Raw genomic sequence first — 18034 nt, 5'->3', positions numbered from 1 at the left:
TAATGATCTTTATTATCTTGGTTTTCATGGCTAATTTTTAGTTACTTTAACAAAAGAAGGTTGATTCTCATTAGCTGGTAAAATATTTTCAATAATTTATCAGCAGTTGGGGTTAGCAGGGAAGGTCCCACTTGACTGAAGATGAGCATCTGTGATGCCCATCTATAAGAAGGACTGGGAGAATTCAGGGAACTACAGGCCTGTCAGCCTGACATGGTGCTAGGGAAGGTTATGGAGCAGATCAAAACCAGGTGATCAGGCCCAGTCACAATGGGTTTAGAAAAGGTAGGTCTTGCTTTACCAGTCTGATCTCCTTCGGTGACAAGGTTACACACTTAATGGACAGGGGAAGGGCTGTTGGTATTGTCTACTTAGACTTTGGCAAAGTCTTTGACACTGTCTCCCACAGCATTCTCCTGGAAAAATTGGCTGCTCATGGCTTGGATGAGTCTACTCTTCACTGGATGAAAAACTGGCTGGATGGCTGGGCCCGTAGAGTTGTGGTGAATGGACTTAAATCCCTTTGGCAGCCCTTCAGAAATGGTGTTCCCCTGGGCTCAGTGGTGGGGCCAGTTCTGTTTAATTTCTTTATCACTGATCTCAACAAGGTGATTGAGTGCACTATCAGTAAGGTTGCAGATGACACCAAGTTGTGCGGGAGTGTTGATGCGCTTGAGGGAAGGAAAGGCTCTTACAGAGGGGTTTGGATAGGCTGAATCAATGGGCTGAGGCCAGCTGTGTGGGGTTCAAAAGAGCTCAGTCTTGGGTCTTGCACCACGGCCACAACACCACTATCCAACACTACAGGCTTAGGCACGAATGGCTGGAAAGGTGCCCAGCAGGAAAGAACCTGGGAGGGTTGGTTGACATCCTGCTGAATGTGACCAGCAGTGTGCCCGGGTGGCCAAAAAGGCCAACAGTATCCTGGCTTGTATCAGAAATGGTGTGGCCAGCAGGATGAGAGAAGCAATTGTGCCCCTGTACTTGGTGCTCGTAAGGCCACACCTCAAATACTTGGTTCAGTTTTGGGCCCCTCACTACAGGAAAGACATTGAGGTGCTGGAGAGTGTGCAAATAAAGCTGGTGAAGGGTCTGGAGGACAAGTCTTATATGGGGCAGCTGAAGGAACTGGGATTGTTTACTCTGGAGGAAAGGAGGCTGAGGGGAGACCTTATTGCTTTCTACAGCTACCTGAAAGGAGGGTGTAGTGAGGTGGGTGCTGATCTCTTCTCCCAAGTAACAAGTGACAGAACAAGAGGAAATAGCCTCAAGTTGCACCGGGGAGCTTTAGGCTAGATGTTACGAAATGTTACTTCACTGAAAGGGTTCTCAAGCACTGGAACAGGCTGCCCAGGGCAGTGGTGGACTTGCAGTCCCTGGAAGCATTTAAAAGAGGTGTAGATGTGACACTAAGGGACATGGTTTAGTGGTGAAGTTGACAGAGTTAGGCTTGTAGTTGGACTTGATGATCTTAGTAGTCTTTTCCAATCTTAATGATTTTATGATTCTCTGATTCTCTGTTGTACAGCTTGTTTATGGCTAATAGAGAATTTAGAATAAGTATAATACTTTTTTTGATTTCTGGAAGTATCGGTAATATTTGTGTGTGCAACTAATCAATTTAACATAAATTTTATCTACATTTAAGTGTTCTTGCTTTATTATTAGAAAATCATTATCCTTTACATTCTTGATGAAGAGTATTTAATTTTTCTTTGTGTTTGTATCTGTAGAAATTATAGAAATGTAGAAAATGAGATGCAGTTTAAAAATAAAAAGAAGCAATATTTTAAAGTATTTTATTAATGATTGGGAAGACATCTTTAAATAATCTAAATAACATAACGTAGATATTTAATGTCTTAATGGTTTGTATTTTGAATTGATGTAGTGAAAACAAATTATTGCGTAGTTATACACTGTGCAATATATTTTTAATACATATAATAGATTACAATAAGACATAATATAAATAACACATTATGTATATGTATAATATGAAAGAATTAGTACTCCCATGACATTTTTGAAACTGGGAAGTCCTATCTTTTTGCACTTCCATTATATAGGTGAGTGAAGTGAAAGGAAAACAGTATCTGCTTCTTAAATTCACTTTAGTTTTTGTAATTGTGGAACTAGACTTTGGGCTGAACTATATGAATAAATTAAAATGAGAAAGGTATTTTTTCAGCAACGTCAGAAGAAGCTGTTGATAGCCGGAAATCTCAGGGACTGAATACATATCGTTTGTCTTTCAGTATAGGTAGAGTGGAAAGAATTTCTGCCTAGTGTATTGCTTTTAATTTCAGAAACAGATTTCTGATTTACCTTTTTCTGGTAGACCAATCTATATCAAAGCCTGCAAATAGATTTGTGGATGTTGGAAACCTGGATTATTCAACAGTATAGAGGTCTGTTCCCCTAATACTCTGAAAATTTAGAGATATTCTTATTGATTGTATATGAAATAATGGCTAGTGTGCCATCTGGAACTCTGTAGTATACTAATAGGTTCACCCACATATCCTTTTGACTCTAATGTTTTGCATCTACCTGAAAGCCTGCAAGATGGCGATACTGTAAAATTATTTCCTGTTCCCATATGTATCACTTTAATAAGAAATATAGACCACCTGGTTTAACCAGTTAATTTTAGAGACAACCAGGGAATATATAGCTGTGACTATAGCTTGTAGAATAGTGTATTAAAATGAATTATGTATTTTAAAGCCATAATAAATGAAGCAGCAAAGAAAATTATTTAGGAAGCTGACCTGTGGCCCAGATCCCAAGCTGTACTGCAGTATCTGTGCAAGATAGAGCTTTGGTCAAATGGCTCTGCAGCTGATTCCAACCAGTTTATTATTTTAAAAGCATAGTGATTTGACTTTGACTTACTTTGTTCCATTATTAATGCAATGTGTGCTCGTACAGTGCAAAGATCAGCTGCAAAGTTCAGTAGCCAGTCTCCAAGGCCAGCTTCCAAACTACGCTTTTAACTCTTTTTTATCTGTGGGTACAGCTGATACAATACAGCAATTTTTTATTGCAATGTTGAGTTCATCTCTCATCTGTCAGAAATCAAAAGCTGATCAGGTCATCTGCAAATATCTTCTTGAGTGACTGTTTATCCAAAAAGTAAGAAGATACATTCTATGAATTTATCTTGACAAAGACAAGAAGGTATTGGAAAAAGTCAATATGGATTTAGCAAGGGAAAAGTGAGCTTGATTAGCGTGACTGCTTTCAACAATGAAATGACTGGTTATTGGATGTGGATGAGGGAAAGGTGGGTGTGAAATAATCTGAATTTAGCAAAGCTTTGGACTGCTTTCCACAGCATTCTCGTTGGAATGTGAGTGGAGATAGACAGATGGAGTCCATCTTTTAGATGGAGTGGAAACTGGCTAGACAACAAGAATGACAGCAAGTAATCAATAACTTTACATCTGACTGGAACACCTGCTTAGCTGGACATCTGTACTGAGGTATGTATTGTTCAATATCTTCATGAGTGACCTGGGTGACAAAACAGAACATATTAGCAGCAAATCTGTGAACAATACTAACTCAGAGGGAGTTAGCTGGCACACCCAACAGTAGTATTTTAGGCCAAAGGGACTCTGAGAAACTTAAGGATCATAACAACAAGGGATGGGTTCAACCACAAGAAGGGCAAAAATCTGTACCTGGGGCAGAATAAACCCTTTAATCAAACATGACTAGGAACAAACTGGCTGAGCATTAGCCCTGGTAGAAAGGACCTGGAGGTTGCAGCAGAGTGCATGCTAAGAGTACGCCTCAGCCACAAAAGCAGAAAAATCTAGCCACATCCTGAAAGATCCTGATCCAGCAGATGAAGTTATCTTCTTCCACATACCTAATGTGAGGCTGCACCTAGAATATGATGTCCAGTTTGGGCCTTCCTGTTAAAGGTGGATGTTGAGAAACTGAAAAGAATCCATTTGGGCTACCAAGATGGCTACTGGTATACAGCATGTGACATGGGAAGAGCAGTAGACAGAAATGGGCTTGTGTAGTCTGGCAAAGAGGAGGATGGGAGGCAATTTAACACCTTCTTCAACTACCTGAATAAACATTTCAAAGTGACAGAACCTTTGACAGAAGTCTTCTCCCTGGAAGATGAATTTAAAACAAGGAACAGCAGCCACTACTTTCAACTTGGAAGTTCAGACATGGACATGAAGATTAACTTCTTCAGTAGGAGATCTGTGCGTCACTGTATTGGTATCCAGACAGACTGTGGGAACCTTGTCCTCAAAGCAAAACTCAATTGGACAAAATCACAACTGGTCTTGTTCTTATGTTGCAATAGTCCTACTTCAAACAGAAGAGATTCCTTCCAACCATCATTTCTGTGACTCTGTGATTCTCCCAGACTCTGCTTTCTGCACTAGGTTAATTTGATGATGCTGAAGAATAAATTCCTTTAAATTTATATTTCCTTCTTTTTGTGTGCCAGTCTGGTGGGGACTACTGCAGATTTTTTGCTTGTTTTCCATGAATTTTTTCAAACCCAAAATCTCAGGTGGTTGAAGATGAAACAACTGAACTACCAGTCCACTTACTTTAGCTAATATTATAGAACTTAAAACTGCATAATCTCAGGCAAAGAAAGGAGGAATTTGGAAAAAAATAACAACCAAATCCAAAAAACATTTGTAATGCTTGGCATGGGCTTTTATTTGGAAGAGCTGATGAATACTCGATAATATGCTCATAAAATATACCAATAAAAATACAGTTGGAAAAAGGATTAGCTTGCAGCACATGCAAAACCTTGGCTGCAGTCGTGGGAAGAAGGTTGAGTAATTTGTAACGAGCTAAAATAAATTGGAATATATTTAAAATTCAGAGCTTTAATCACTGAATGAAAGAGAATTTTAGTCATTCTGGATTGATGACATTGTGACATTTGAACAATTTTGAGTTGCTTTGTTCATCATTCAGATAGAGCTAAGACTTATCTTTCTGGAAACAAAATGGTGTCTGAGTACACAATGATTAGTGAACAAAAAAAGACTCTGTAGACAATTAATGCATTTCTCTAAGATATTCTGTATTTTTTAAGAGGCTGTAATCTAAATTACTAAAAACCTAGTGTGTAATATTTCTTAAAAATTTAAGAATACCCCACAGTCTTCAGGGCCTCACACAATAAAATACATAAGCCCTGTTCTAGTAAGTTCTGTTTTTCAGATCATAGTAAAACTGCAAAGAAAATTCTGTTGAGAGGACAATGCAGTAGACAGTAAGAAAAGGAAAGCCCTCATTTTCTAATTCTGACCTTATTAATCAACTGTGCACTGGAGCTGCACAGTGCACTGGTATTCATACATAATGAGAAATGAGGAAATCATTCTTAGCAGACATAGAGAATGCTGGACTATTTTAAAAGCTCACTAATGAAGATCAGGGACTTTCAAGTCTCCTTGCAGAGTTTCTATTCTCTTTTAATTGTACCAGCTAGGAGTACTGTATACTTCCTTCCTCAGCTATCATTTTACAGAGGCACGGGTAAATCTAGCTGAAGCAGATCCTAATTTCATCCATCTCACTGTTGTGTGCTCTCAAACTGAGTAACCAAATGACAGGAATCATGCTTTAGGCTGACAAGTGTTTGTATCTGCGTGCTAAGCATTCAGTGAATCCAGAGGAATGTGTAAGCATCAAGAGATACACCCCTTTGACAATATTTTCAGGAGCCAATCTGAATAGATTCATGGATTTTTCTTTCAAAGGATCAGTTGTCTCAGTATAAAATCATGTAATATGTTGCCTGCTACTTCTGTATAGGAAAATGTGAATTTGTATCATCAGTCACATAGCTGGATATAGCTTACACGTAGATTGAATTTAAGCAGAAAGTGCAAAAATGCCTTTTTATGTACTGACAACCACTAGACCACATAGGAAACCTGATGAAATGTACAGGGTGTGATTTGGAACACTTGGGGAGAATTACAGCCAAAGGACTTCAGGCAGTAGAGTTCAAGATAGAGCCTCAGCTACTGCAAGCTGAATCTGCATAAAACTCAGTCTTACGTGAAATCATGATGTTATTCTGGATGTCATTAAATTATCAATGTAAAGATAAGCTCCCACCTAAAAGTCCTTAAAACCCTTCTTTTTAGGAATATTGATTACCCGCATGTGCATAAGCATGAGATAGGCAACAAAAGCAAGCACAAAAGAAAGATTGCAGACATAGACTCTTTCTTTTGTGGTTGTTTGCCTGCACTATGTTCAGGGTAAGGAATATTTAGGTATACTTCATGTAAACAAAAATATTATGTCAAAGAAATATCTGATTTGCCTAATAAATTTTCAAGCAAATTAAACGTACTAAGACAGACACATCCTAAGCGAATCAGTAATCAATTAGAATTAAGAATCAATAAAGTAGTTGTTTAAAATACTAGTTAATGGGTTTCTAATCATGATAGATCTCAGAGCTGATGTTCTTCGCAGACACACACCTCTCTGTAAAAGAAAGAAACAATTGAATTGCACACACTTAATATGATGTCTGGTATTCAATAACTACACATGCTATTACTTTGTTGCCTTACAGATTATCAGTTTGACATAGATGTTAGATATAAAGCCATTTTGAATGTCTACCTACCAGCACTTAGTATTTAGTTTCCAATTTCCCTAAAGTGTTGCCTACTCACAGAAAGATTATATGAAAGCCAGTATTTTAAAAATTAGATACCATGTTACCATTCATCAGACCATATGAATAATAACAGCAACTAACAAATAATTTTCTAGATATAGCAGAAATTTCCTGCTATGAAAAGGAGTGTCTTGCATTTCATTCTCCTCCCTTTTCTTGTCCACCAGTCTTGTCCATGCATCCATTGTTAGCCATGCTGCTGCCATTTTCCGTGCTCTGGTGTCATGACAGGGGGACACTCTTGAGACTTTTCAGCACAGGGATACTGCCTATTTCGTACTTTCACTGTTTCAATTAGATTTCTTATCTTCTACCCAGTCTCGTATGCCTTTCAGGACCAACTGTCAGTTAGCTAGTCACTCTGAAAGACACACTCATGTCTTTCTCATGCTACGTGAGACTCATAGAGGATTTAGAAGCCAATTCTAGTTGTTTATTTAAGTAACCTACCACAGCAACCATCATCAAGAGGAATATGATTAAATGAGTTTATGGTATCCCTTGCAAGACTTCTCACGCTGAATCACAAGCAAAAGAATTCAGTTTAGTGCCTTCTCGTCATGAGACTGACACAAAACACAATCATCTAGTCTTGATGAATAAGATAGATGTTTTGTTATTGTTTTGTTCTGACAAATACCTTGGTGATTTCAGCTAAGGTGTAAGAGTTACTTACATTTCCTTTGAAAAATTAAGTTTTTACCTCTTGTCATATATCCATTTTGTAGGAAAACCCATTCTGAGACGAAAGAGTGAAGGAAAGTGTTCAGGATTTGCTACAGCATCTTGTTGTCAGTCAGCTGATATTGTTCTTAATTCAGGAAGTTTTAAATTGCATTTAGTAGACTTGTGATCTCTGCAACCATTTTTTGTCGTCATCCAACTGTGAAGGAAAGGATAGGTGAGACAAGCAGTCAGCAGTGCTATTGTATTTTCCCAGCTGCGTTTTAAATTATAGCTAAAGAAATCTTGTTAGGAATTATATAATCGATTATACTGCTTGTTCAGTTCTTTTTCCTATTAACAGTCTCATAGATGGACCATGATTGCATGTAGTTTGACACAACCACACTGGTACATTATCCATTTTCCTGTTAGCCAAATCATTGAGTTAAAAAATACTGTTAAAATTGCTAATAATGTCTCCAAGATTGTCAAGCACTATGCATTTCAATGTAAAAGAGCCTTCTACTGAGCCACAGTGAGAGAAATTTACTCTTTGAAGGTTTCATCATAATGTTTCATAACAGATAGGAATCTAAACGTCAAAGAGAAAATTTTTTTCATATTTACAATGCTTGTTAGCAACACTTTTCTAATTGTGTTGTAGATTCGATATGTGTAGAAAAGTCCAAAACTTCTTTGTATCCTTCATCTTACTGCAATGAGTTTCCCCATAACTGCAATACGTTCTCACAGCACTGTGCAACACAGTACTCTTGCATCAGTGCTGTTGACATATCTGCAACGTTTTTTTTGCTGCAAGGTCTACAGCTTGCGATACCATGCCACATGAATGCTCACCTTTGAAATATTTTTGAAAGACTCACTGTTTCATTCTCTTCGCTTCTTCATACTTTGTGTGTTCACATTTCCCATCATAGAATGGAGAAGATGTGCAGAGAAAGAAACTCTACAGAACGGAGGAAAATGCAGAATATTGAAAAGGTCACAACAGTATGGCACACTACTTTAATTCATAAAATATGAGACAGTCTAAATGTTTCCTGACACCTCATTCTAATGACAAATACTGTAATAAGAAACATAAATGGCACAAATTATTCCATTTACTTTACAAGATTATGAAAGCAGGAAGACGTGCAAAATTAATCAGTGCCTTTTGTATAATTGTATTCATTTAGTGGTCTTTAGACATTATTTAGAATGACTAAATAAGAAATCTAACTCAGACATTAGCTATAATAAAAGAAAATGCAGAAAAATTTTCCTTAAATTGATTATTCCAATATTTAAATAAAAATCATAAAGAACTGGATTACTGTTACATCATTTTCCGTTCATTTCAGCATAACTTTTTTCTGGCACAGTGTGTTGTATTAAATCCTTTCTTTCCAGGAAAGGCTCCACTGGGGCAAGAATCACATTTCTCAAGAGGAGAAAATTGATCAGAATTTATTAATAGGTTTCTTATTGTGTCAGCTAGTAGGCTGTAACACTGTTTTAAAGTATCCTAAATATGCTAGAAAATATATTTTTATTTGTAGCAAAGCATGTTTTACCCAGTTTTAAAAACTGCATAAAGCAAGATTGTATAGCATAACAATGCTGTTTTCAATGTAATATCTTTGTCAGAACGGGAACTTTGCTAACACAGCATACAGCAAACAGGGAGTGCCTGCTCTTTCAAGCACCCCCACCTCAGCAGTGCTGGCACTGAACTGGTTAGGAGCTCTTAAACAGTGCAGATGAAGCTTAGCACAGACTTACAAGAGTCTCTTTGACCTTGGTAGCTCCTGGTTGCACGGATATTGCCACTGTTCTAAGACATTTTCTCACAACCCTTTCTCCTAAGACAAAACTCTGCAGCCTGTGAATAGGCTGTCTATGTATATTCCATAGTCCTGGTGCTCAGGCACTCCAGGTGCTCATACCTGTATTCTTTGGCTAGTTGTATTCCCTGAAGAACATGTTGAGCTCTGTGTGTTCTTGGGCGTCCCTTCACAGAGCATAAAACATTACCTGTGACTGACAACACAGTGTGGAACATTTTTGAGAGGTGTGTACCTGCTCAGAGGACATTTGAGGGCCATAAGGCTGCCACGTCTCCAGAATTGTCAGAACTGGAGTGGCAGAAGGATTTTGTAGGGTGCTGCAGAGGAGTACCTGTCTCTGTACCATCATTGTACTGGTGATAATGGATACCTCTGCTTTAGGATAGCAAACTTGCATATGAGTCAGTTCTAGGCTCAAAGACGTGTATCTGCTCAAAAGAAGTTCACTTGGCATTTGACTCCTAGAGCTAAGAAATATTTGGTAGGTTGAATAACAGTTTTGCAACACTGAGAGGACTGATACAGGTGACAATTTACTGTCATCCTGCCTGTGTCTTCATCCTCATCGCTGTGCACAATGCAAGGCGGGTGAGACCAAAATAAAAGGAGTAAAACATCTTTTCTGTTGTTAAGCATAACTAGGATACAAGGAAGCGAGGACATAAAGCCCTTTCATAATGATGGCTGAAGTTTTACAGGCTCGTGTGCAGCATGCACATGGGTCCCAGGTTCATGACCTTTTCCCCATCAGCATATTCTTTTTGTATATGTTTCTCAGGTTAAAGAACAAGATTCTATCTCCTTGATTCTTACAACAGTAAGTATTTCTTGAGCAATAGTGTGTGTCTCTCTCCTTTTAGACGTCAACGTGCATAAGGCTTTCCACCTTGATGGCTACTCTTTTTACTCATTTTGAGTTATAAGCCATAGCCCAAACATAGCAAGGCTGTGGCTATTAATGCGTTGATGTCTCTCACATCAGCGTATCACCCACAATAAATAGTGGAGTGAGGTTGCTGGGTATTCCACATCCTTCTTTTGAACAAAAATTGGGGAAGGAAGAGCTGATAGTGTCTCCCACCTCTGCCTTTTCTAGTTTAACTTTCATTTTTTTTAATCTATCACACCACTTTGTCATTGCTTTCTGCATACACTAAAGACATTGCTGTCAGTTTGCAAGGTTTTATCTTGCTATTACTTTTGCCTTTCAGAAGCATTTTATGAAATTTTGTATGTGTGATTATACAGAAATAAATCGAATTGTTACATTTTGTCATTCATGCCTGAGTGAATGTGTCTTACAGAAAAAAATATTTGCATTTCAAAGTCTTGACAGGATTAGGATTTTGAGCTTTTTTTTAATGACATATGTTAAGTATTGCCTGCAGTCGAGGAACTAAAATGTGACTAAAGGTATTACACGTGTGTATTGAGTAACCCAATACACTGAAATAACAAAATAAATTAAAGATAATCCAAATTGGTGAGAAATATTATTATAGTCATTTAACAGGAGGAAAAATTATAATGCTGAGTCATGCAAATCTTACTGTCTATCAACGGCTCCAGCAACCATTTAGCTCCACGGTACTATAAAATATTACACAATATCATTAAACAAATGGGTGTGCTCATGGCTCTCCTGCACTTCTATTACAAGGACAGAAAGTTAAGTACTACATATCAATGCATGTACCGTAAACCAAAATACATACGATCACAGGAAAATTTGGATGTCTAAAGAAAAACAGAAGATGTTTAGTAGGACAACAGGACAGATATAACTTCAGACATGTATTATAAAGAAACCAAGACTGCCAGGAAATCAGATGAGGATGCAGAAATGGCATACTTATAAACAATAATAACAATCATTGAAAACTATTATTAGTGTGAGAAAGACCTGTTTCAAAATGGGAAATTCTGCTGTATTCAATTTTTAAAATACTGTGATGCAATGAACAAAAATACCACCTTGAGAAGATACTACATTTTTCACTGTTCTCCGCAGAGGTGGGAGAACAAACAAAAAGGCAACCTCTCCACAGGCAGAACGACGACAGGCTGAAATCTTGTCCTCTCTCACAGTAGCTTCTCACATTAGGTGCTGCAGAGCATGTGCCTTATGGGATATGTCCACTGAAAATCTTCAAATCTCCTCAGTACATTCATTTTGCATTCTACAGCAAATTTTACATGATGATTTCCTTCACATGGGGTAGATTCTTCTCTTGACTGCTTTAAGGTTCTCTATCATATTTTGCGGCTCTATAAACTTTCAATAGAGCTTTAAGGAAAAGAAAACATGTATTCATTTGAAAATATGAAAAGCAAACATCATAGCTGCAGGTTTGGTGACAGCAGAATCCAAAACACACCTTTTTTAATTGTGGCTTTCTTTGGAAAGGGACATTATAAATAAATACTTCACTATCCTATCCTCACAATATTCTGCCTGTTTCATCAAGAGATGTGGTTCTTCCATACTAGAGCTAAGTGGCTCAAAAAGATTGATTTGGTATTTTTTGTAAGAATCAGAATGTGATTATGTTGCATTGTTCTCAGAACATATACCACTGATGGCTAGACCATATTATTTTGGGTTTTTTCCTGTCTGTCTTCCCCCCACCAATTACAGAAACCCTAGCTTGGTGAATTTCTAATTCATTACAAAGTCCTGTATCAAAGGACAAGAATCTCCAAAGCAGAAAGGCTTCTTCCCTACCAGCACCAGAACCACAAAATTCACAGGACTGGTCTATAAGAAGTGAAGTTTACATTTTGACTTTTGCGTCAAAGAATGACTGAGAAAACCGTACGTATAATATTATTTCAGTATGGAGTCTATAATAATTCAACAAGAAGGAAATATAAGCATAGCTTCAAATTTAAAAATATTCCCAAGCCTGCTTAGAATTGCAGGGAAGCAGATGCCATCATTATCCCCAAATGTTTATTACACCAATGTGTTAATGGCTAACATTTCATCATAAGACATTTGTCATCATCAGTTAATGTGTTATGGAGGTATCTGCATAATATACTTAAAACTTAATATATTTTAGAATGATTCGTACTGTGGGTTTGCAGTCCAGGCTTTATGTAACATACCTCTTAAGAAACTACAATCACATAACTTTGAGATACAATATAATGGCTTTTTCATTTTTAAGCAGCTTCAGAAAAGATTTCCTAAGTACTAAAAGCTTCATTCAGTAGGCAGAATTTACTCTTTGACTGAAATGACCAGTTACTCAAATGTACTTTTCAACAGATTGGTAACAGTGAAAGAAAGGTGAAACAACTGTTAATGATCAAAAAGAAACATGTTTATTTAAGATATCATTATGCAACTACTTGTTTTGGTAATAGCAAGTCAAATACCATAAACAACGTGCACGCACAGCACCTACGTGGCATGAGGCTTTGATAGTCCCTTGCAGACTCATTTTTGGTTTGCAATATAAATAAGATTGAACTGCTGCCCTCTCACTTTAACTTTGTTGGGGCTTTTGTCCTGAGCAATTTGAGTTCATTGTCATTTCTTCCAAGTAAACGTGTTGAAAGAAATTTGCTTTTGTAGGATCACAAATATCCTGAATATGTGAGTGAGATTTTTTGTGTGCTCCAGCTCTTTTATAGATAAATAGTGATAAGACTTGAACCTATTCTTAGCACATTTCTTGTACATTATAAAAGTACACCAGAAGGTGGTATACTGCTTGGCAATTAATCTCACACACAAATGTAGTAGTGGAGAAAAGTCCCTCTTTGTGTAAAAAATATGTTCTTGGTAAGCCTAGCTTTAGCATTTGTGGGAGACAATTGAACTTCCCGTTATAGTGAGAGCAAGACAGAGATACCTGGTGAGAGGCAGTAACCCTTTCAAGTAACAGGGTCCAAACATTAAGTGTATTATGCACGCTTAATTTCTCTTCATTGGTTAATGAAAAACAGTTTCACCGCTTGCTTCAGTCTTCTCTTCTGCTACAAAATTGACCGTCAGGTATTTCTTGTTCCCTTTGTGTCTGGTGGAGTTTCTGTGTTAATGAAGTAATTTGCGTAGTTCAAGTTGTTTACATTTCCTGAATATGTACAGTTTCCTGATCTAAACAATGAAAGTGGATGTAACTCCTGAGATAATAGTTATTTTCTAACAGATATTTTCATTAGATTTTTGTACACCAGTACAGTATTGAAGTAGCTTGGATGTGAAATCTACAGGAGGTCATTCTTGTGAGTATCAGTCACTCTTAATCAGCCTGAATAAGAAATAAAAAAAAAAAAAAAAAATAGAACTGATCTACTAGTTTGTAAAAATCTGTTTCACAAAGCCTGTCTCCTATGTATGTTTCATTTGACATTAGTTGTGTTCCAGTAGGACACATGAAAATGTATACAAAAAAAAAATAAGGATTTAAAGAAGTCCTTTAAAGTGTTCTCATCCATTATGTCCATCATATGGAGACGACAGTCCTCATGCTATCTCCATAGGACTGAAGGACTTTAGTCTTTAGACTTATCAATAGAAATATACTCACAAGACATAATATTAATCCTAAAGCCTGTCCTTCTGTCTCTAGCAGCGCTTATTCTTCTTTCTCTTTTTGACAGAACTACAAAGTTAATTTTAAAGAGCCACTGTAGTGTATCTTGTAGTCATGAGAAAATTCCACAAAAAAAGAGATGAGTAGAAAGCAGAGAGTTCAGCAACCTGTAAATGAATGTTTTTATGGGAAAAGATTTTTGTTTCAAAAATAATCCTAAAGAATCAGTTTTCAGCAGGTAGACATCTGGATACGTATATCAAAATTGGGCAAGAACTAAAGCCCTGAACACAAAAATCAATACCTACCCAGCAGGCACTTGAACACAAATGTGACATCTTTAAGTACTTACTTTCAAAAAATACTGTTTGTGTGCTTTTGCACATACATCTTCTGTTGACAGACTTCAAGACTGACTAATGCATTTAATTATGGTTCTGCGTGACAATTAAAAGTGGTTTATTTATGTTATCTCTACAAGCATATGAGCAACAATCTGACCCCCTCAGCCCCCTGCATCTTGTCAAAAACCAAAAGTATGGGTTTAGTATGTTTTGAAAATTTGTTTTGAAAATTTGTTTTGAAAAAGTCTGCAACATTACCATCATTTCAGTCAATCTATGAAAGCAGATAAAAGAAAAAGATCTTAATATAATATTAATAAAAATTTTTAATAATCTTAAAAAAAATAATTTAGTTGCATCCCTATTTCTATCCATTGTATGTTCAGATTAGTGGTTCTTTTCTTAATGGGCAGTACATTAATGCACAAGCAGCTCTAGGGACTTTAATGAGATTTCCCATCCAATGCAGTTCAGTGCTTCATAGTAAAAATGTCACAGACTTGTACTATGCCTACAGTCACGAATTTGTGATGAGAGCTGCTGAAAATTACTGTAAACAAAAAAGTACTCCCTCATAGTAAATAGCATCAGTAAATGTTTTCAAAAGTGTAATATGTGTTTTGCAAGTTTGGAGTAAAGAAATAGGGCTATATTTTAGAAAATTTTTTGGCAGTTGGTAGCATATATCCAATTGGGCCTTCTGGCATCTTAGGTCTAGTCTTCTGAAGGAGACTAAAGAAAAATCAACAGTAGAAGGCTTTCTCTAATATAGTTCTCACTATGCTTGTCAGAAGGACACAGTATCTGTCAGACATGACCATACATGCAATTTTGCGGAAGACTATGGAGATGTGACAATGCAATGACATATTTAAATCCTTTATTGTTTCTGACAACTCACTTTGCTGCCAAAACATTTGAAAAGTTGACAGCTCTTCCGTGTCCAAGGCACAGTAAATTTATCATACAAACCTTCACTGGACTTTAAGATCTAAAAATTTTAGGGTCATGTTCTAAAATATGATTATAAAATTATTCAGGTTCTGAAAACCTTATGAGATTATTTCTGAAGTTATTTTTCAGTGCCTTTTCTGTAAACTAGAACTAAAGGATTTGATTAGGCAAATATCTGAATCAAGACTTGGAAGTCTTATCCCACATTGCTGTTGACAGAGCAGTCAAAACACTTGAGTATGAATGGGCACTGCAGAACCTTGTACAGATTTGTGCCTTTCCATTGATCTCTGTACACACAGATATACGCACACATGTACATACACATTCAAATGCATACATAAAAATGCATAGCTATGCATTACATGCATACATATATTAGTACTGAAAATATACATCAGCATTTTTGTTAAAACTTCTGTTTAAACTATTTCTGTCCTTAACTAACCTATTAAAAAAATATAAAAAATTACAAAAAAAAACTGACATTGAGGTGCTGGAGAGTGTTTAAAGAGGCACAACAAAGATGCTGAAGGGTCTAGAGAACGAGTCTTATGAGGAGCACCTGAGGGAACTGGCGTTGTTTAGCCAGGAGAAGAAGAGGCTGGAGGAGGACCTTATTTCTCCCTACAAATGCCTGAAAGGAGGTTGTAGAGAGGTGGGTGTTTGTCTCATCTCTCAATTAACAAACGATAGGATGAGGGAAATTGGCCTCAAGTTGTGCCAGGGGAAGTTTAGATTGGATTTTAAGAAAAACATCTTTGCTGAAAGAGTGAAGACATGGCTCAGTAGGCATGGTAGCCTTGGGATAACAGCTGGACTTGGTGATCTTAGACGTCTTTTGCAACCCTAATAATTCTGTGATACAATACATAAGTGTAAACATACATGCACAGCTTGATGTTTCATACCTTTATCAAAATAATTTGTGATATTTCCTTAGTACAAATTACTTCTCTATCAGCATATCGGAAGATAAGGAGGAAAAATGAAGGCACATTGTAACAATTTTTTAACTTCATAGTTTTATACAGTCTTGTTTTCTTTCCAATGGGGTTAGAAAATTGTCACAAGGAAAATTGTCACCTTTCAATAAAAAAAAAATTCAGAGACTTAACCATAGTGATTCAAAATTCCACTGTGAATATGTAACAATCAATGAGGGTCGTGCTGCAAATGCTACTAGGCCTATTCAAAGCATACTGTAAATAATTGACTTAAGGACTAATGGAGAATAGCCTAACACAAAGCAGTCTTCATCCTTACTTGGACATATTTCTAATATTATCGCCCACAAATATAATAGCTGAAAAGGATTAAAAGCACGCTGTAGCATCTTTATTATGCTTGAGAAAGTATTTTCATACCACCAGAAAACATCTATATGATTAAATAACATTTTCAGAAAATATGAAAACCAGACATATATCCAGTATTCATGCATTGTTGGCTACTGCACTTTCCAGATTCTACAAGAAAAAATTGTGATTTACGAATTTGAACATGTGAGGATTTTCTAATCACCCAAGTAGTCCTTGTAAATATTCATGTGTGTGCGCACGCGCACACACACACATATGCAGAGCATCACTTTCCTCCTTCCATCTGTGGTTCCCCCTACCTCTCCACACGAGCAAGAAATTTGTTCCATGGACATTGATGCTAACAAATTAGTACAGGGAGTAGTGATTACCTAGTTGCTGGGAATTCATTACTCATAAATGCAAAGTTTTCTGTCTACCGGACAGAAAATTTGTTATGTCACACACAGAGACTAAGACTGCTAGGGAGGTAGACTTGAGGGACTGTAGGGTGTTTAAAATGTGTTATTCCTCATTGAATGCAGTAATGTTGTCAGTCAGCAGTATGTAAAATGTCATCTTTGTCACCAATAATCCATACTGTTTATTTATTCAGACTATACAATGGCTCACAAGTCCTGCAGGTCCCACTGTTTGAGAATATGACACTTTTCCATAGGACACTTCAAAAGCTCTGGTATTAGCATGAGATTAACTTCGTCTATGAGCCTAAACAACTATGCATATTGACCGGTCAGACACGTAATATTGCTGTCTTATTCCTCTTCATGCCCAAGGCTTTTAAAAGTATTCAGTTTCTTAACTGACGGAGACAACACAGACCCAGAAAAAAAATCTAACTGGTTAGTGTAGCTGCCACCCTAGAGCAGAAGAGGAGGGAGGCAAGGAATGGGGGGAGACCAGAGAGAGGAAAGGAAAAGGAGTACATATTTTCATTAAAAGGACAGGTGCAGTCCTGAACTTTTACACTATTTCCTATTTATTTAAATAGAAGGAGAATCAAAAGCTTTCCACAGATTAAGTGTATCCTGCAGAAAGAGAATGGGAGTGGAGGACAAGAAGACTCAGGCAGCTGGAGAAGAGGGATAGAGAGATCAGAAGTAAGGGTGGGAAAAGAGCAATGCTACATACAAGGCCTCTGGAATGGGGCTGGGCAACAGTGAGAGAGTAATGTTTCATTCATTCAAAACAGCACAAATAAATAATAAATAAATAATACATTATAATGACATAAAAAATAGTAGAATCACAAATACCTACCAATGCCTACCAATATGCCTCTTGAATAAGCTTAAAACCAGTCACGGTTTTCATGGACTTTGACTGTTTTGTCAGACAAAGGTAGACCTTGAATCAAACTCTCTGGCAGATTTCTAAAAAAAGCTCATGGGAAGTTTCAATAGTGTGCTAGTGTTTGCCCAGGCAGCTACTAGATCTACGAGATTTGCTTGCTCAAATATTTGAGTTCGGTGCATGTTCATGGAAAACTAGTTATACAGACAGACATTAAAATACAGTACAGAACATGAACCCTTAGCCAACAGGTTTTCGGTATGCTAAAAAGTGTACAGCTTCTGGGATTATGATTAACAAAAGAAAGTATAGGAAACCTAGCTTTTAGCAGAAACCGCTACTCTCAAATAAAAGT

General features: G+C 37.0%; 1 long non-coding RNA gene across 1 annotated transcript; it reads right to left on the bottom strand.

Moving 5' to 3' along the window:
* Window positions 1-1818: 1818 nt before the first annotated feature.
* Window positions 1819-17719, bottom strand: LOC128850320 (uncharacterized). Its single transcript, XR_008447630.1, has 4 exons — window positions 17647-17719; window positions 8228-8336; window positions 7407-7586; window positions 1819-6504 (listed from the first exon to the last, which is right to left on the bottom strand). It is a non-coding gene; the product is annotated as an uncharacterized LOC128850320 (long non-coding RNA).
* Between the last annotated feature and the right edge of the window lie 315 nt (window positions 17720-18034).

Source organism: Cuculus canorus, chromosome Z (genome assembly GCF_017976375.1).
Source record: "Cuculus canorus isolate bCucCan1 chromosome Z, bCucCan1.pri, whole genome shotgun sequence".
Classification (NCBI taxonomy): Eukaryota; Metazoa; Chordata; class Aves; order Cuculiformes; family Cuculidae; genus Cuculus; species Cuculus canorus.
Note: the sequence above shows the minus strand (reverse complement) of the source record. Positions and strands in the feature narration are given on the sequence as shown.